Raw genomic sequence first — 21,101 nt, 5'->3', positions numbered from 1 at the left:
CCACTTTCGTAAATGAGGCGATGACATTTTAATAGGAATTTAATTGATCATAAAGACAGCGAATGGAAATAAAATGGGCACAGATGTAAAACGGAATGCCGATTCGCTATCACCCGTTTTACATTGTCGCACAAAGTCAAAATGGCCCGCAGTAAGGGGAATTATTTGCCTGAGGTTGATCGTGTTAAACGGACCAAATTGATTCAGCCAGTTACATATCTCTGTCCATTTTCATTTAACCGAAATTTTACACAACTGACCAAAGTCACAATTTGTTCCCACCCCACTCCTTGAATATTGTTTTATTTCTTTATTGCTAGAATTTTCAACTGGCCACTTGCTTTATAATGCATATTATTCAATTCAGATTCGATTCTGAAACTTACACTGAGATGTGCAAGGTAGATTATTCACATTAGTTTCATTGACAACATCGCCGTCAATGTGCTAGTTTAACAGTGAGGGAGAGGGGTAATTTTCTATTTCACTTCGGCAGCAATATGGCGAAGTGAATTGTCTGCCTGTTTTCGAAATCATTGGATTGTCATCGCCAAAGGGAGTACACGAATTATTATTCAGATACTATAATTCACCGCTATCGTGTAGATTTGGCATATGGAACACTTAATTTCCTAAAATGGTTGTTGTTTATCTCAGACTATCATAGACTGCACCCATAGAAATCTACGGAGAGTAAAATCACGTGGTCTGCAAATTAAAGTTCAAACTCATTTCACATCATTCATGCACATCAGGCGCAACATTTTTCTTTTTTCTTTTCTTTTTTGTGTTTATTTTATTTCAGTTTGTTTCTACTGTGCCTACCCACTGTGTTTTTCATGTTTGTGCTTGTGGCTGTTCAGTTTTCAGTCCATTAAAACCCTATCTGTATTAATGCTTTGTCTTTAGCACACTATTAGCATATTGTTTGCCATTGCTCCATGACCTTCTGGTCTTCTGTTCTGTGGACCTTGTCCTATCAATAACTTCTCTTCTGTTATCTCTTGCCCCACCCCCGCATTACTTGCTTAAAATCTTTTACATTTCTTATATATGCCAGTTCTGATGAAACGTCACTGACCTGAAACGTTAACTCTGCTTCTCTCTCCACTGATGCTGCCAGACCTGCTGAGTATTTCCAGCACTTTCTGTTTTTATGCTCAAGAGCGTGCTAAGTGACTTTTTTTAAATAAAGGTAACACACGTTACTTTGGAATCCAAGGAGTTGATGTTCATTGTGTGTAAAGTTCTACAAATCCTATTGAAGATAAGTTCATGGGATATCAGATCAGAAATAAAATCAGAAAATGGGTGTGCCTGAAGGGGAGGTCTTGCCCATCTAACTTATTGTATTTTTTGAGGGTGCGACGAAGGAGCTGAATAGGGGTCAGGCAGTATATGCGATGTCCCTGGATTTCTGTAATGCCTTTGACACTGTACCTTGAGAAAGGTTGGCCCTGAAGATAAAGGATGTGGGAGTCGGCGGAAATATGTTATATTGTATCGGTAATTTGCCAGTCTGATTGAGAAGTTTGGCTCTCCATTATGTGGGAACACGCTGGAGGAGGCCACGGCCCAGGAACAGGGAGGGAGCCTGCTGCTGGGCTAGTGACAGTGCGGTCGGGGAAAGGGTCCGAATTCTGGGGGTCACGATCCTGCAGGGGGTAGTCACTGATTCTGGAGGAGAAGTTGGCAGTCTTTGGGGCAGGTCCAGTGGTGGGGTGGGGGAGGGATTTGTGCTCGACCCTGAGAAGAAACAGATTAGCTTGGGGGCTGGGAAGTGCGGGTGGGCAGGGTGCTGGAGTGTCAGTGTTGGTTGTGCCGAGAGAACTCTTGCTCCACATGGCTCATAAGCAGTGTTGGAAAAGCACTTACCTCGTCCACGAAGCTATCCCACCTCCCTGGGTAGCTTCCAGGTTTCCTGAGGCTAGGGGGATAACTGCCAGCAAGGGCCGGACCTACAAGACAGATAAAATCTCAAGCCCGCACAGTGGCGCAGTGGTTAGCACCACAGCCTCACAGCTCCAGCGACCTGGGTTCAATTTTGGGTACTGCCTGTGTGGAGTTTGCAAGTTCTCCCTGTGTCTGCGTGGGTTTCCTCCGGGTGCTCCGGTTTCCTCCCACATGCCAAAGACTTGCAGGTTGATAGGTTAATTGGTCATTATAAATTGCCCCTAGGATAGGTAGGTGGTAGGGAATTATAGGGACAGGTGGGGATGTGGTCGGAATATGGGATTAGTGTACGATTAGTATAAATGGGTGGTTGATGGTCGGCACAAACTCGGTGGGCTGAAGGGCCTGTTTCAGTGCTGTATCTCTAAATATTGCAGTTACAATTCCGCCTCCCACGAGCGGGTTGGTTGCCGCCAAACGCCACCCCTCCCCACCCCACTCCCAACTCACTCTCAATCTACTTTAAATTAAACTGGAAGATAGTGGATTTGAGGTGCGTTGGTGTCAGATTTGAGATTTTGTTTTGCCAGAGGTGGGCTGAGTTGGCAATCGGGGCTGAGATGGGGAAGCTGGCGATCGAGTCGCTGCTTTTTCCTCCAGTACAGTTCCTAGTTTCCCGACCCCTGGGAAACCCGTGGAGCAGCAGCAAATTTCAAATCGGCCTCCACTGTGGAAGCTTGATTGAAGCATGTTAATTAAGTGTCCACCTCTCCATAGCGAGACACTTGGACAGTCCATCTTCACCACTGTAAAAGTGGTAGCGCGTGCTGAGGGTTGGGGTGGCTTTCTGCTCATTGCACATTTAAACCCCTCTCACTCTCCCCATGGAGGTGTAAGACTCTTAAAAAGGGGGTCTCACTTCCCTCTAAGGTCCTGACCCCCCACTGTGTATCAATGGCATGAAACAGACTTTGCATAAAATTCCCACTGTATGTGGAACACTTTTATTAAGTCACCAAGCAATGGTATATACTTACAACACCAGTTGCTTTCGTCGACAGGCGTACGGAATTTCGCTACTGGATGGTCAGATTTGCTGAGCTTCCACAGTGGAGGCCGCATGACCTCCTGTGACTGACCAAGTTACACTTCCTGGCTGCAGCAACAATGTTCTTGTGAGCTGTGGCTTGAAACCCCTTTCTGACCCTGGTCCCTCCACATTTAAGGTAATGATTCGAATTGGGTCGTCCGATGGTTTCAGTGCCTGATCAATCCCAGCCTGGCTATGCAAGACCACCTGCATGTGGTCATATCGTCTTAGGTGCAAACCACCCATGGATGTGATACCTGCATCTTGATGAGGCAAGAAGGAAACTATTCACACATATTTCAACATTACCTTCCCGGAGCTGAGCCTGTTCCAACGCACCCTGAGTTTTGAAAAATAAAAGCTGACAGTGACGTCAGAGGAGAGCTGCCAGATGATTGGTTGGTGAGTAGCAGCTGTTAGTGTATTTGTATAACTTTAAAAAATAAGGGCAAAGTTTGTTTTTGTTGTAAAATAAACCTCTGGAGATAAGGTGAGGCTACTAAAGTGTCATTTTAAGGACTTTAGATTGGAGTGGGTAGAACAAGACACCTAATGTAATTAGTATTTTTTAATTCAGGGAGTAACGAATTAACCTCAGGGTAAGTCATGGCAGGAGAGCTCAGCCCCATGATATGCTCCTCCTGCGCTATGTGGGAAATCAGAGACGCGTCCAGTGTCCCTGACAACCATGTGTCCAGGAAGTGTATCCAGCTGCAGCCACTGGCTACCCATATTATGGAGCTGGAGCTGCAGGTAGATTCATTGTGGAGCATCTGTGATGCTGAGGACGCCGTGGATAGCACGTTTAGTGAGGTGGTCACACCGCAGGTAATGGCTGCATAGGCAAAAAGAGATGGGTGACCACCAGATGGAGTAGTAAGAGCAGGCAGGTTGTGCAGGAGTCCCCTGTGTCCATCCCCCTCTCAAACAGATATGTCACTTTGGTTACTGTTGGGGGGGGATGACCTCCCAGGGGAAAGCAGCAACAGCCAGGATTGTGGCACCACGGAGGACTCTACTGCACAGCAGGGGAGAAAAAAGGGTGGAAGAGCTATAGTGATAAGGGATTCTATCTTAAGAGGTGCAGATAGGCGTTTTTCTGGCCACAAACGAGACTCCAGGATGATACGTTGCCTCCCTGGTGCTAGGGTCAAGGACGTCTCAGAGCGGCTGCAGGACATTATGAAAGGGGAGGGTGAGCAGCCAGAGGTCATGGCCCATATTGGTACTGACGACAAAGGCAGGAAGAGAGATGAGTCGTGCAAATTGAATATAGGAGTTAGGCAGAAGGTTATAAAGCAGGACCTCTAGGGTTGTAGTCTCAGGATTACTCCTTGTGCCACGTGCTAATGAGGGTAGGAATAGGAAGATAAGGCAAATGAATGTGTGGCTGAAGAGCTGGTGTAAGCAGGAGGGCTTTGGCTACTTGGATCATTGGGATCTCTTCTGGTGCAGAGGTGACCTGTACAAAAAAGACGGATTGCTTCTAAACTGGAAGGGGACCAATATCCTTGCCGGAAGCTTTGCTCGTACTACTCGGGAGGGTTTAAAATAGTCTTGCAGGGGGGTGGGACCCGAATTAGTAGTCTCTCCGATGAGACAGTTGAGTCAAATGTATAATTTAAAGCAAGCAATTCCAGTTGGCAGGCCGGGCAGGGGCAGGACAGGGAGCGTGGAAGGTCTGGTATGCTAAACAGCATTTACTTCAATGCAAGAAGCCTAACAGGTAAGGCAGATGAACTCAGAACATGGATCGGTACATGGGATTGTGATATTACAGCTATTACGGAAAGGTGGTTGAGCGATGGGCAGGACTGGTAGTTCAATGTTCCAGGGTGCTGATGCTTCCAGCGTGACAGAGGTGAAGGTAAGAGAGGAGGGGGAGTTGCACTATTGATTAGGGAGGACATCACGGCAGTACTTAGAGAGAATATCCCAGGGGGGAATGTCCAATGAACCCATATGGGTAGAAATTAGAAATAAGAAAGGGGAGATCACTTTAATGGGATTACACTCTAAGCCCCCCAATAGTCAGAGGGAAGTGGAGGAGCATATATGTAGGCAAATCACAGATAGGTGTAGGAATTACAGGGTTGTAAGAGTAGGTGATTTTAACTTCCCTAATATTGACTGGGACTGCCTTAGTGCTAAGGGATCAGATGGAGAAGAATTTGTTAAGGTGTCCAGGATAGTTTTCTGAAGCAGTATGTGGATGGCCCTACTAGAGAAGGGGCTGCACTCGACCTCCTCTTAGGAAATGAGGATGGGCAGGTGGTTGATGTGTCAGTGGGGGAGCACTTTGGGACCAGTGACCATAGATCTATTAGCTTCAAGATAGTTATGGAGAAGGATAAGACTGGTCCTCAGGTTGAAGTCCTAAATTGGAGGAAGGCTAATTTCGATGGCATCAGACAGGGACTCTCAAAAGTTGAATGGGAGAGGCTGTTTACAGGTAAAGGAATGTCTGGCAAGTGGCAGGCTTTTAAAAGTGAGATAGGAAGAGTTCAGGGCCAGAATGTTCCTGTTAGATGGAAGGGCAAGGCTGGCAAGTTTAGGGAACCTTGGTTGATGAGGGATATTGAGGGTCTGGTCAGGACAAAGAAGGAGAAATATGTCAGGTATAGGCAGCTGGGATCAAGCGAGACCCTCGAGGAGTATAGGGGATGTAGGACTACAATTAAGAAGGAAATTAGGAGGGCGAAAAGGGGCCATGAGATTTCCCTGGCAGATAAGATAAAGGAGAATCCTAAAAGAATCTATCAGTATATTAAGAGTAAAAGGGTAGCGAGGGAACGAGTAGGTCCCCTTAAGGATCTGTGTGATAATCTATGTGTGGAGCCACAGAAAATGGGCGAGGTCTTAAATGAATATTTCTCTCTGTATTTACCGTGGACAAGGTCATGGAAGCTAATGAGTTCAAGGGAGGGAACAGCGATATCCTGGAGCATATGAACATTACAAAGGAGGAGGTGTTGGAGGTTTTGAAGCACATTAAGTGGATAAATCCCCACGGCCTGACCAGGTGTATCCTAGGATGCTATGGGGAGCAAGGGAGGAGATTGATGGGGCCCTGGCAGAGATTTTTGTACCATCGTTAGCCACGGGTGAGGTACCAGAAGACTGGAGGATCTCTCATGTTGTGCCTTCATTTAAGAGGGCAGCAGGGATAAGCAAGGGACCTACAAGCTGTTAAGCCTTATGTCAGTGGTGGGAATGTTATTGGAAGAGATTCTGAGAGACAGGATTTTTATGCAGTTGGAGTGGCATGGTCTGATTAGGGATAGTCAGCATGGCTTTGTGCGTGGGAAATCATGTCTCACGAATCTGATTGAGTTTTTTGAGGAGGTGACCAAGAGGATTGATCAGGGCAGGGCGTTGGGCGTTGTCTACTTGGACTTTAGCAAGGCCTTTGACAAGGTCCCGCCTGGTAGGCTGGTCCAGAACCTTCGATCACATGGGATTCAGGGTGAGCTAGCAAATTGGATACACAATTGGCTTGGTGATAGGAGGCAGAGGGTGGTAGTGGAGGGTTGTTTTTCAGATTGGAGGCCGGTGACCAGTGGTGTGTCACAGGGATCGCTGCTGGGCCCTCTGTTGTTTCTCATATATATTCATGACTTGGATGTCAATGTAGGGGGCATGATTAGTAAGTTTGCAGATGACACCAAAATTGGTGGTATAGTGGACAGTGATGAAGGTTGTCTAAGGTTACAACAGGATATAGATCATCTGCGAAAGTGGGCAAGGGATTGGCAAATGGAATTGAATGCAGACAAGTGCAAATTGATGCATTTTGGGAAGTTAAACCAGGGCAGGACATATATTTTGAATGGCAAGGCCCTAGGGAGTGTTGTTGAGCAGAGGGATCTTGGGGTGCAAGTACATAGTTCCCTGAAAGTGGCAACACAGGTAGACAGGGTGGTGAAGATGGCATATGGCATGCTTGCCTTCATCGGCCGAGGCATTGCGTACAATAGTTGAGACGTCATGTTACAGTTGTACATGATGTTGTTTCGGCCGCATTTGGAGGACTGTGTGCAGTTCTGGTCGCCGCACTACAGAAAAGATGTGATTAACCTAGATAGGGTGCAGAAAAGATTAGTTAGAAAGAGAGATTGGATAGGCTGGGTCTGTTTTCCCTGGAGCAAAGGAGGCTGAGAGGGGACATGACGGAGGTATATAAAATTAAGAGAGGCATAGATAGGTTAGATAGCCAGAGTCTGTTTCCCATGGTAGGGGTGAATAAAACTAGAGGGCATAGATTTAAGGTGAGAGGGAAGAGGTTTAAAGGAGATGAAAGGGGTAAATTTTTCACACAAAGAATAGTGGGTATCTGGAGTGAGCTGCCTGAGGAGGTGGTGGAGGCAGGAACAGTAGCAATATTTAAGAGGCATCTGGATGGGTACTTGAATGAGAAAGGCATAGAAGGATATGAAATTAATGCAGGCAGGTGGGATTAGTATGGATACGCATGGTTGGCATGAACGCAGTGGGCCGAAGGGCCTTTTTCTGTTCTGTCCGGCTCCATGACTCTAAAAGGCCATTATCCCTGAGTGTGGTTGTCGACAGGATGTTTGGTGTTGAAACAGCCCAGGCCACCACATCAGTGGTATTTCCTGATTTGACTGTCTGCGTGTGTATATGTGGGGTCCGAGATCTCTTGCATTGTCTTTTATTATTAAAAAGTCCAATACAAATCCCAGCGATGATGTCTTCACTCAGAAACTCAGAATTATTCTCCCTTCTTTCCGATGTCCTTTGCCTCCAAGTCTGCACTACCTGGGTGAGTTCCACATGTTGGTCCACACCACAAGTGGTTATATTTTACGTATGAACAGAAATACTGCATGTAACATTTACAATCCTCCAGTCCTCCGACACAGCTCCCATATCGAAGGAGGATTGGAAGAATGTGGCCAGGGCCGATGTTATGACCAAATTTAATTCCCCTTAGCAATTTTGGAGCGCGGAGTACCTTCTTAAGTCCATCGTCTTTATTTTTATTCTTTCTAATTTCTCTACTATCTCCTCAATTATCTGCAGTACCAAGGAAAGTATTTGTACGACAACCACTTACAACTGCTCCTCACTAAGTTGTCCTTTGTTTTTCCCAAAATAATTTTCTAAATTACAGATTGGGCTTGATAGTACAGTGTTCATGTCAACTTGTGAAGACGAGCACTTTGCAGGAGATTGATTAATGCTCTTATTATTATGTTGCCCTACATCCTGACTTGAAGCTCGCTGAAACAATTGCTATCGGGTGAGGTGTGTCATTGATTTCCTCAGTAATTGTCATGAATGTACCATCTTGAGCTCATTCTTTTGATGCAGCACATCCAACCCGACATTTCAACAGCATGTGATATACAAAATGGAATTGTTCAATGCAGTCATTCGTGAATGTCTTAAAATGAACGAAGGACTTGCATTCATATAACGCCTTTTACGACCTCAAGTCCTCCCAAAAATCACAGAATTGTCACAGCACAGGAGGCCATTCTGCCCGTCGCGCCTGCGCTGACTCTCCGAAGGAACAATTCACCTCGTGCCAATGAAGTGCAGTTATTTTTGTTACTTTGGAAACAATTTAATCCTTTTACTACTGAATCCCAAAGAAGGGACAATAAACTGCCAATGCATACTGAAGATAACCGAATTTGTAACCTTTGAGGAGATCATGGGGATTGTTTTAGTGACGCTGGCATTATTTGGAACCAGCTTGGGCGGCACAGTAGCGCAGTGGTTAGCACCGCAGCCTCACAGCTCCAGGGACCCGGGTTCGATTCCGGGTACTGCCTGTGTGGAGTTTGCAAGTTCTCCCTGTGTCTGCGTGGGTTTTCTCCGGGTGCTCCGGTTTCCTCCCACAAGCCAAAAGACTTGCAGGTTGATAGGTAAATTGGCCATTATAAATTGTCACTAGTATAGGTAGGTGGTAGGGAAATATAGGGACAGGTGGGGATGTTTGGTAGGAATATGGGATTAGTGTAGGATTAGTATAAATGGGTGGTTGATGTTCGGCACAGACTCGGTAGGCCGAAGGGCCTGTTTCAGTGCTGTATCTCTAATCTAATCTAAATCTTCACAGTAATTGTAGCCATAATTTTCTAAAGTTACGTAAATGCTCCCATTGTTAAAGCTAACAACTCTGAATTAAACTTTCTGCTTCTTTTTGCTTTAGCACTGTGATTACCCTGCTCAATGACGTTCATTTGGGAAACCTTCACACTGGTCATTGAAGCTTCGTCACACCGCATTTGGTATTATTTTTGTTCTCTGTATTTCTTGTGTTTTGGGCAAAGCATTGGTTGTGATGATGGCCAAAAAAATGGTTAAATTGTGCAGACAGATTTCATAGACAAAGTTTGTATTCCAATTAGTCTAGAAGATTAAGGAGTGATCGAATTGAGATGTTTATGATGATTAAAAAGTTGATAGGGTAGATGAGATAAAATATTTCCTCCCGTAAGGGAATCCAGAACGGGGTATAACTTGAAATTAGATCTCGTCCGATCAATGGTGAAGTCAGGAAGCATTTCTCCACACGAAGATTAGTAGAAAACTGGAACTCTCTCATCGAAAAAGAGTTGAGATTATGTCAATTGAAATTCTCAGAACTGATAGGTTCTGTTAGGTCATGCAAACAAGCCGAGTAGATAGATTTAAGATACTGATCAGCAGTCATCTAATTGAATGACGGAAGAGGTTCGAGGGGTTGAATGGCCTTTTCCTGTGTTCTTATGCAAATTATTTCAATATTAAACTTATGTTTGATACTAATAAAGTTTCACATTGGCTTCTATGGAAATTATATGAATACAATATATAAATGACAAGCATTCCATAAGTTTTGTATCCATATCATCCGTTACCTTATTTGACTTGTGCGCACCAGTGTTTCAGCATCTTTGCTGCTGCATCTTTGACGTTATACAAACTGACATACACTTCATAAGAAGATCTTTGTGAAAAATCAATCTCTAACCCTTAGATTCGCTGATAATTATTCTGCATGATATTCTTTTTACAAGTGCTTAATGTGCATATATCAAATTTATTTATTTGTGACTATAACTTTTTTTTGTACTTGGGATTGCACTTGCACTTTGACTTGCACAGGTGCCTCTCGTCTTAAGCATGTCTGCAGAAAAATGGAACTAGTTTGGTGAGCTGTATCACAGCTACTGATTGATAACTGAATGCACCTCTTACAACTATTTGATTTCAGTTAGTCATTTGTACTTTTTAAATTATAGCCTAAAGTCTATTTCAGTGTCTACTTCTCTCACAGCTGTATACACATCAGGGAAAATCGAGAGAAAAAATAGGAATATTTGAATTTTTTTAACACTAAAAATAAAATAATATCAAATTGCAAAGGGGAATTTAAAAACTTGTAAGCAAGGGAAAAGTTATATTGAATAGCACAAACAGTAAATTGGCAATATGCATCAACAGAAAGAATGGGAAATTAAAAGCAGAAAATGCAATGTGTGACTCTGATTAACTGGGATGCTTCAATAATTTCTGGATATCATGTGGCACATTTGATCGACTGGATGGATTTTTGGAGACAAACAAAAATATGAGGGACTGTATCTACACTGTAATCCGATTCTCCACAAAGTGTCCACATAAATCCCAAAATAAGCAAGTGTATACTTCTAGTTAATACATGTCACACGATGGTGATAGGTGCCATCTAAACCTTCCTCCCCATCTAAGCGGATTTACGCTCAGAGAAGACAACACAATTGAAAAGATCGTGCATTTTCTATGGAGGAAACAAAAGAGATTTTTGAACATCAAGCCTTCTGACAATGGCTGGCCATCATGTCAATATTGGCATCGATATAAATTGAACACCAAGTTCATGAGTTATGCTCCACCCATACAAATATGGTAGCTGCCAGAGGTTTGGGGCACAACAAAAATAATGACATACATGTGAACACAATAAACAATAATGCCACTGTCATCCCTGCGCAAAAACCAATCCCCAGTGTCATTCACAAGTCATCAATTTATTCCTTTGTAGCAGGTGCACAGTTTGCAATGATGTAATGTATGCCAATTTTACAACGACCCTTGTTACCCATCTGGTTCACTAATATCCTTTAGGGAAGGAAATCTGCCGTCCTTACCTGGTCTGGCCTACATGTGACTCCAGACCCACAGCAATGTAGTTGACCCTTAAAGATCCTCTGAAATGGTCGAGCAAGCCACTAAGTTGAACAAAACCAATACGAAGTGCAAGAACAGGAACAAAACCAGATAGACCATCTGGCATCGACTCAGACACTGGAAATGACAAACCCCGCCCTGTCGACCCTGCAACGTCCTCCTTACTAACATCTGGAGGCTTGTGCTAAAATTGGGAGAGCTGTCTCACAGACGAGTCAAGCAACAGTCTGACATAGGCATAGTCACGGAATCACACCTTACAGAGAATGTCCTTGATACCACCATCACCGTCCATGGGTATGCCCTGGCCCACTGGTAGGACAGACCCACCAGAGGTGGCGGCACAGTGGTATACAGTTGGGAGGGAATTGCCTTGGGAGTCCTCAACATTGACTGTGGACCCCATGGAGTATCATGGCATCAGGTCAAATATGGGCAAGGAACCGTCCTGCTGGTTACCACCTACTGCCACCACCGCCCCCCTCCCACCCTGCCGCTTGACGAATGAATCAGTGCTTCTCCAATTGGAATAAGCACTAAGGGTAGAAAGGGCATGGAATGTACTCTGAGTGGGGAGATTTCAATGTCCATCACCAAGAGTGGCTCGGTAACACCACTACTGACCGAGCCCTAAAGGACATAGCTGCTAGACTGGATAATGATCAAGTTTTGTGTTCCATTTCAGATTCCGTCTATTGCATAAAATGTCCATTGGAATTCAAGTCTATTGAACGGCGCGACCAATGCATCCGGAAGGAAATTGAGTTTCTTTCCTTTTCGGAGATCATGGGAATCATTCTGGTGACACTGGCATTGCTTGGAGCCTGCACCACCATGAGTGCATTCGCAATATTCTATTTTTACAGGCACACACCAATTGTGAAAGCTAACAACTCTGAGTTAATCTTTCTTCTTTTTGCATTGACACTTTGTTTTCTGTGTTCAACTACATTCATCGGTGAACCTTCAGTCTGGTCGTGTATGCTATGTCACACAGCGTTTGGTGTTATATTTGTTCTTTGCATATCCTGTATGTTGAGCAAAACAATTGTTGTGGTGATGGCATTCAAAGCAACCTTTCCGAGCAATAATAGGATGAAGTGGTTTGGGCCGACACAACAACGGCTGACTGTTTATATCCTTACACTGGTACAATGTGCAATATGCACGGTCTGGTTAATGATATGTCCACCTTACCCTTTGAAAAATACTACTTATTTTAATGAGATAATTGTGTTTGAATGCAATGTAGGATCTTCTGTAGCTTTTTATAGTGTACTCGGTTATATTGGAATTCTGTCTTGTATTTGTTTTGTCGTTGCTTTCCTTGCTCGCCAACTTCCAGATAACTTCAATGAAGCTAAACACATAACGTTCAGTATGCTTATCTTTTGCGCAGTTTGGATAACCTTCATTCCAGCTTATATAAACTCTCCAGGGAAATACGCTGTGGCCGCAGAAGTATTTGCTATTTTGGCCTCCAGCTTTGGTCTACTTGTTTGCATTTTTGCTCCAAAATGTTCTGTCATCCTACTGAAAAAGGAGTGGAATACAAAGAAGCACATGATGGGCGCAGGGGCTTCCAAAACGTTGTGACAACTTTCCTAAATGAGGCGATGACATTTTAATAGGAAATTAATTGATCATAAAGACAGCCAATGGAAATAAAATGGGCAAAGATGTAAAACGGAATGCCGATTCGCTATCACCCGTTTTACATTGCCGCACAACGTCAAAATGGCCCGCAGTAAGGGGAATTATGTGGTTAGGGCTCATAGAGCAAAATGGACCAAATTGATTCAGCCAGTTACACATCTTTGTCCTTTTCCATTTCATCGAAATTTTACACAACTGACCAAAGTCACAATTAGTTCCCATCCCACTCCTTGAATGTTGTTTTATTTCATCAATGCGAGGATTTTCAACTGGTCACTTGTTTTATAATGCATATCATTCTATTCTGAAACTTACACTGAGATTTGCAAGGTGGTTTATTCACATTAGTTTCGTTGAAAACATCGCCGTCAATGTGCTATCATTATGCTAGCTTCACAGTGAGGGAGAGGTGTAATTTTCTACTTCACTTCGGCAGCAATATGGCGAATTGAATTGTCTGTCTGTTTTAGAATTCATTGGATCGTCATCACCAAAGGGAGTACAGGAATAATTTGCTGATTTTCTTCTTAATATGAACATCTCTGTAAAGTGCATTCATTAAATGTTTGTGTAAATCCCATTGTTCAGATGCTATAATTCACTGCTTTCGTGTAGATTTGATATATTGAACATTTAATTTACCAAATAATTTCCGAAAATGTTTGTTCTTTATCCCACACTGTCATAGACTGCAGCCACAGTAATCTACGTACATTAGAATCACAGGGTCTGCAAATTAAAGTTCAAACTCATTTCATGTCATTCATGCACATCAGGCACAACATGTTCAAGAGCCTGCGATGTGACATTTTATAAAGTTAACACATGTGGCTTTGGAAACCAAGGATTGGATGTTCATTGTGGGTAAAGTTCGAGAAACCCATAAGATCGTGGGATCTTTGATCAGAAATAAAATCATAAAATCATAAAATGGGTGTGCCTGAAGGGGAGGTCTTGCCCATCTAACTTATTGTATTTTTTGAGGGTGTGACGAAGGAGCTGAATGGGGGTCAGGCAGTATATGTGATGTCCCTGAATTTCAGTACTGCCTTTGACTCAGTTCCTTGAGAAAGGTTGGTACTGAAAATAAAAGAAGTGAGAGTCGGCGGAAATATTTCAGAATGTAAAGGTAATTTGCCAGCCTGATGAAGAAGTTTGGCTCTCCATTATGTGGGTACAGGCTGGAGGAGGCCTCAGCCCAGGAGCAGGTAGGGAGCCTGCTGCTGGGCGAGTGACAGTGCGGGCCTGGAAAGGGTCCTAATTCTGGGAATTAGGTTGTCCAACATTGGGCAATCGATCTGGAAAGGGATGGGGTCTGATTCTGGCGGTGAACGGGGAGTCAGTGATCCTGGAAGGAGAGAGGTTGGTAAACCTATTTGGGGATCACGATCCTGCAGGGGGTAGTCACTGATTCTGGAGGAGAAGTTGGCAGTCTTTGGGGCAGGTCCAGTGGTGGGGTGGGAGGAGGGATTTGTGCTCGACGCTGAGAAGAAGCAGCTTAGCTTGGGGGCTGGGAAGTGCGGGCGGGCAGGGTGCTGGGGTGTCAGTGGTGGTTGTGCAGAGAGCACTCTTGCTACAAATGGTTCATAAGCAGTGTTGGAAAAGCACTTACCTCGTCCACGAAGCATTCCCACCTCTCTGAGTAGCTTCCAGGTTTCCCGGGGCTAGGGGGATAACTGCCAGCCAGGGTTGGACCTGGAAAACAGATAAAATCTCAGGAACGCAACTTCATTATAATATTCCAGTTACAATTCCGCCTCCCACGAGCGGATTGGTTGCCACCAACACCACCACCAACCGCCCCCACCCCACTCCCACATCACTCTCCACCCACTTTAAATTAAACTGGAAGATGGTGGCTTGGAGGTGTGTTGAGGTCAGATTTCAGATTTTTTTTTTTGCCAGGGGTGGGGCTGAGGTGGCAATCGAGGCTGGGATGGGGAATCTGGCGATGGAGTCGCTGCTTCTGCCTCCAATTCAGTTCCTAGTTTCCCGATCCCTGGGAGACCTGTGGAACAGCAGTAAATTTCAACTCAGCATCCACTGTGGGAGTTTGATTGAAGCATGTTAATTAAGTGTCCACCTCTCCACAACGAGACGCTTGGACAGTCCATTTTCACCACGGTAAAAGTGGCAGCGTGTGCTGCGGGTTGGGGTGGCTTTCTGCGCATTGCACTTTTTACCCCTCCCCCTCTCCCCATGGAGGTGTAAGACTTTTAAAAAGGGGGTCTCACTTCCCTCTAAGTTCCTGACCCCGTACTGGGTATCAATGGCATGAAATAGACTTTGGATACAAAGGAATCTTCTTCTCCCTGCTGCTCTCACATGCGTTCAAGTCTTCAGAAGAAAGAATTTTTCTCCACACAAGATCAGATGGCAGGTTGGTCAACCTTGCCCGTCTAAGAGCGAAGACCAAAGTACGGAAAGTCCTCATCAGGGAACTCCTCTTTGCTGATGATTCTGCATTAACATCCCACACTGAAGAGTGTCTGCAGAGACTCATCGACAGGATTACGGTTGCCTGCAACAAATTTGGCCTAACCATCAGCTTCAAGAAAATGAACATCATGGGACAGGACGTCAGAAATGCTCCATCCATCAATATGGGCGCCCACGCTCTGGAAGTGGTTCAAGAGTTCACCTACCTAGGCTCAACTATCACCAGTAAGCTGTCTCTCGATGCAGAAATCAACAAGCGCGTGGGAAAGGCTTCCACTGCTATGTCCAGACTGACCAAGGGCATGTGGGAAAATGGAGCACTGACACGGAACACAAAAGTCCGAGTGTATCAAGCCTGTATCCTCAGTACCTCGCTCTACCGCAGTGAGGCTTGGACACTGTATGCCAGCCAACAGCGACAGCTCAATTCATTCCATCTTCGCTGCCTCTGGAGAATCCTTGGCATCAGGTGGCATGACCATATCCCCAATACAGAAGTCCTCGAGGCTGCCAACATCCCCAGCATATACACCGTACTGAGCCAATGGCGCTTGAGATGGCTTGGGCATGTGAGCTGCATGGAAGATGGCAGGATCCCCAAGGATACATTGAACAGCGAGCTCGTCACTGGTATCAGACCTACCGGCCGTCCATGCCTCCGCTTTAAAGACGTCTCCAAATGCGACATGAAGTCCTGTGAAATTGATCACAAGTCATGGGAGTCAGTTGTCAGTGATCGCCAGAGCTGGCAGACAGCCATAAAGGTGGGGCTAAAGTGTGGCGAATCGAAGAAACTTAGCAGTTGGCAGGAAAAGAGACTGAAGCGCAAGGAGAGAGCCAACTGTGTAACAGCCCCGACAACCAATTTTATCTGCAGCGCCTGTGGAAGAGTCTGTCACTCTAGAATTGGCCTTTATAACTACTCCAGGCGCTGCCTCACAAACCACTTACCACCTCCAGGCGCTTACCCATTGTCTCTCGAGACAAGGAGGCCAAAGAAGAAGAAAAAGAAGACTATTCCCACTGTATCTGTAACACTTTTATTAATTCACCAAGCAATAGTACACACTTCCAACACCAATTGCTTAGCCGACCATGAAACTCGCTCCCAGATGGCCAGGTCCACTGAGTGATGTCTTCTGTATGACTTCCTGTGACTGACAAGTCACACTTCCCGGCTGCAGCAACAATGTTCTTGTGAGCTGCGGCTTTATACCCCTTCCTGAACCAGTTCCCTCGACATATAAGGCAATGCTGTGAATTGGGTCATCCGATGATTTTAGTGCCTTATCAATCCCACCCTGGCTCTGCAAGACCACCTGCAAGTGGTCATATCCTGCTCTCAGCAGGGGAGCCTTGGGTGCATACCACCCATGGCTGTGATACCCGCATCTTGATAAGGCAAGAAGGAAACCATTCACACATATTTCAAAAGGCCATTGTCCCTGAGTGTGTTTGTTGACAGGCAGTTTGATGTTGCAACAGCCCAGGCCACCACATTAGTGGTATTTCCTGATGTTTCTGTCTGTGTGTGTATAGTTGGGATCCTAGTTCACTTACATTGTCTTTTATTTTTTAAAAGTCCAATACAAATCCCAGCGATGATGTCTTCACTCAGAATTATTCTCCCTTCTTCCCGATGTCCTTTGCCTCCACGTCTGCACTACCTGGGTGAGTTCTACATGCTAGTCGACACCACAACTGGTGATATTTTACGTATGGACAGAAAAACCAGCGTGAAACATTTACAATTCTCCAGTCCTCTGCCACAGCTCACATATTGAAGGAGGGTTGGAAGAATGTGGCCTGGGCCAATGCTATCTCCAAATTTATTCCCCTTAGCAATTTAGGAGTGGGGAGAACCGTTTTAAGCCCATCCTCTTTATTTTTATCCGTTCTAATTTCTTTACTATCTCCTCATTTATATGCAGGACCAAGGAATGCATTTGCACGACAACCACTTACAACTGCACCTCACTAAGTTGTCTTTTATTTTTCCCAAAATAATTTTCTAAATTACAGATTAGGCTTGATAGTACAGTGTTCATGTCAACTTGTGAAGACGAGCACTTTGCAGGAGATTGATTAATGCTATAACTATTATGTTGCCCTACTTGCTACATCCCGACTTGAAGCTCGCTAAAACAATTGCTATCGGGTGAGGTGTGTCATTGATTTCCTCAGTAATTGTCATGAATGTACCATCTTGTGCTCATACCTCTGATGCAGCACATCCAGCCCGACATTTCAATGGAACGTGATATACAAATGGCATTCTTCACTGCAGTCCTGCGTGGATGTCTTAAAATGAAAGAAGGACTTGCATTTATATAACGCCTTTCGCAGCTTCAAATCACAGAAATCACAGAATTGTCACAGCACAGGAGGCTATTCCGCCCGTCACACCTGCGCTGACTCGCCGAAGGAGCAATTGACCTAGTGCCAATGAAGTGCAGTCACTGTTGTTATTTTGGAAACAATGTAATCCTTTGACTACTGAATTCCAAGGAACGGACCATAAACTGCTCCCCTCTTTTTCCTACATAAATCATAGAATAATGTAGAACAGAAGATTAGTCAGCCCATGGTATCTCTGCCGGGATTTTGAAAGAAATATCCAGTTGTCCCATACCTTTACAATTAGCTCCACGTTCTGCAGCCCCCTGCTTTTTTTTTTGCTTTGCAAGTATACATTCAATTACCCTTTGAACAAGGTCCCAGTGAGAACCTGCTTCATGCTTCCCTTTTCCTCTAGAGTTTGGGATGTGCCAGGACTTGACTGTAACATGCTTCCTCTGGGGATTTTGTGGAGGTTTGTCACATTTCTCTTTACATTAAATCGATTTTAATTGAAGGCAACCGGAAGATAATCAGATGCATCTGTACATAAAGGCATTTGGTAGTAATTACCGATCGCAGTTACTTGCGCTGATAAACTATGAATTGCCTTTGGCTTTGGGTACTATTAACTATGTTAATAACTGTCTGGGCAGTCTATCAGCCAGCCTGTAAACATTGGGAGAAATTCGATTTACTCAGTTTATCCAAGGATGGAGACATCGTTCTGGGCGGAATTTTCAGCCTGCACTCCAGTGCAGAGGATCAGGAGCGTTCCTTTCAAACCCAACCCAAAGCGGTAAAATGCAAAATGTTAGTTGGATTTTGCCGTTAACCAATTTCTCTTAAATATATGTGTTGTATTATGTTTTGTAAGGCGGTATGATATTATTGAGCCTGATTGCACATGGAATTGCATTTTAGATGTGCAAGCGCAGCAATAATCAACGGAAAGTTGTACTAAAGATATTCCCCATATGCTCCGTTTTTAATAATACTATATTACGTTCCTTATTACTATTTTCACAGTCGATCGTGGAACTGCCATATGTTGACCAAACTTTGGGCATCTCTGACTTTCCAGAGCAATTTGATAAAACAATGGCAAAGTGAAAAGACTCGAGCTATTGCTGCCTCTACGAGATTATTGCAAGCTATTTTTTTAGATATGCTACTGTTAAATGTCCTTTGTTTTAGAAATTCTAAGGGCATTATCTACGTGCGAGAATTGAACCCCTATAAATTTGTATGAATTCCATTGGCTACATGAAACAGAAAAGTTTGTAAATTGCACTGATCCATTTATTGCTTGACATTGAATTAGACGTTCAGCTTGAGCTCCAGCCTTATGAGAAGCGCCACATTACATTTTGCTGCCCAATGAATGTCGAATTTTCAATTCCGTCTTGGGCATTTTATGCCACACCAGCTTTGTCTATAATATTGTATTGTTGTTATGTGTTGCATTTTTTTGGCTGATGATATAAGCCAGTTTTTTCTCTGCGGTGTGATAGTTCAAACAACTGTAAAGGATTCCATTGTTTTCTTACATCAGCGAAAAAACAGAAGAGCTTTGCAACTACCAACGAAATTCATGTTTCTCTTAGGGAGGACCAGACTTGGATATTTTAATTCTTAAACCATGAGTCATTTCTACGTAACGTTAAACAGTTTAAAAATGAAATCCAGTGAATTCTGTTGTCAAAAGTCTATAATTAATCGTTTTAAATTAATACCAGTACCACAGTCTCATAGTAAAGGCTATTTTGTGAACATTGCTCTTCAACCTCAGTCTTAGAAAATATAGTTTAATGGACTAATCGTGTCGTCGCGATGATCCCGAAATGTCATCATGAGGTGTGGAATCCAAGCCCAGATGTCGTGGGTTTAAAATGCACGGCAAGACGTGAACAAATCATTCAGTACTGATAATTCGGTGTCCTCTGTTGGGGTCCCATCAGTCACATGGTGCATTATACTCAGGCCGGATCAATACACCTTATCCTGAAATTGTCGCCAGCATATCCACTCACGCATTCGCTCGTGCACACACACAAGAAACAGAGAGAGAAGGGAAAGAGGAAGATAGTTTTTAGGGGCTGGGGTGGGGAAGCTTACAATAAACCTGTTGAATTCTCTTGAGAATCAAGTTCTGGGTAGATACAGGCCTGAGATGATTGTAGATTTCTCTCTTGATTGGATATTCTGTTGATGTTGGTGTGTTACTTCTAGCTCTTACTGCTGTCTACTGTAGATGTCGGATTTTTTTCAGCAGGGCACTGTGCTTCCTGGCTTGGCTGGAACTCAAGCTGTTACAAAGATCTTCACCTTCTGGGTCAGTCTCTTTCTCACTATTTCTCTGTCTTTTTTTTAAGGTGAAACTGTGTCACCTCTCACCTCCTAGTCTAAGACATTCTCCTCTCTTTCCCATGGTGATTGTGCAATGGCTACTTCACACCTCTGTTTCAAAAGAAGACATTCCATTCTGGAATGTTTTTTTTAGGATAGGTGTAAGATGGGTTTCATTAACACCTTTTGCCTTTGAAGATTTGTCCTTTAACCTTGTCAAACTGTTTGACTCCTGAGGAAGGATATACTTGCCATAAAGGGAGTACAGCAGAGTTCACCAGTCTGATTCCTGGGATGGTGGGATTGCCCTGAGGAGAGATTGATGAGACTGGGCCTGCATTCTCTGAAGTTGAGAAGAATGAGAGGTGATCTCATAGAAACTTATAAAATTCTTAAAGGGATAGACAAGGTAGATGCAGAAAGGATGTTTTCCCTGGCTGTAGGGTCTAGAACCAGGGGGCACAATCTCAGAATAAAGAGCAAGCCATTCAGGACTGAGATGAGGAGGAACTTCTTCACTCAGATACTGGTGCATCTTTGGAATTCTCTGCCCCAGAGGGTGGTGGAAACTCAGTCATTTAGTACGTTCAGGAGAGAGATCTGTGAGATATCTAGTTGCGAATGACATCAAGGGATATGGGGAAAGTGTGGGAATACAGCGTTGAGGTAAACGATCAGCTATGATCTAGAATGGCAGAGCAAGCTCGAAGGGATGAATGGCCTGTTCCTGCTCCCATGTTCCTATGTTGCTGCGATCTGCCCGTTTAGGTGGATGAAAAACACCCCCATGTTACGATTCAACGAAGAGCAGCGAAGTTCTCCCAGTCTGCTGCCCAACATTTATCTTTCAACCATGACTACTACAAACAGTGTTGAGATGTGTATGAATTGAAAGAACGTAAGTAATATGTATATATATTCACCGTGTAAGTATCAGACGAGTTTGTTGCTGTTGCTTTTGTCGTTTTCATTTCGATGATTTCGCATTACTTAAGAAACGTATCACAGTTACTATGAAACTCTATTAAGAATTTAATCACATCCGTGGAAAGCGGATACTTGGGTAAATATCAGCTTGCATGTTTTCCGGTCTCCTGCTATTTACGTTTTTTTTTGTAGGTTTGATTTCAGAGAATTTCGTTTTATGCGGGCA

General features: G+C 44.0%; 1 pseudogene; it reads left to right on the top strand.

Moving 5' to 3' along the window:
* Positions 1–11,725: 11,725 nt before the first annotated feature.
* Positions 11,726–12,763, top strand: LOC137375068 (extracellular calcium-sensing receptor pseudogene; annotated as a pseudogene).
* Positions 12,764–21,101: the final 8,338 nt, after the last annotated feature.

The sequence above is a fragment of the Heterodontus francisci genome, chromosome 11 (assembly GCF_036365525.1).
Source record: "Heterodontus francisci isolate sHetFra1 chromosome 11, sHetFra1.hap1, whole genome shotgun sequence".
NCBI lineage: Eukaryota > Metazoa > Chordata > Chondrichthyes > Heterodontiformes > Heterodontidae > Heterodontus > Heterodontus francisci.
This window is presented reverse-complemented; position numbering and strand designations above follow the sequence as displayed.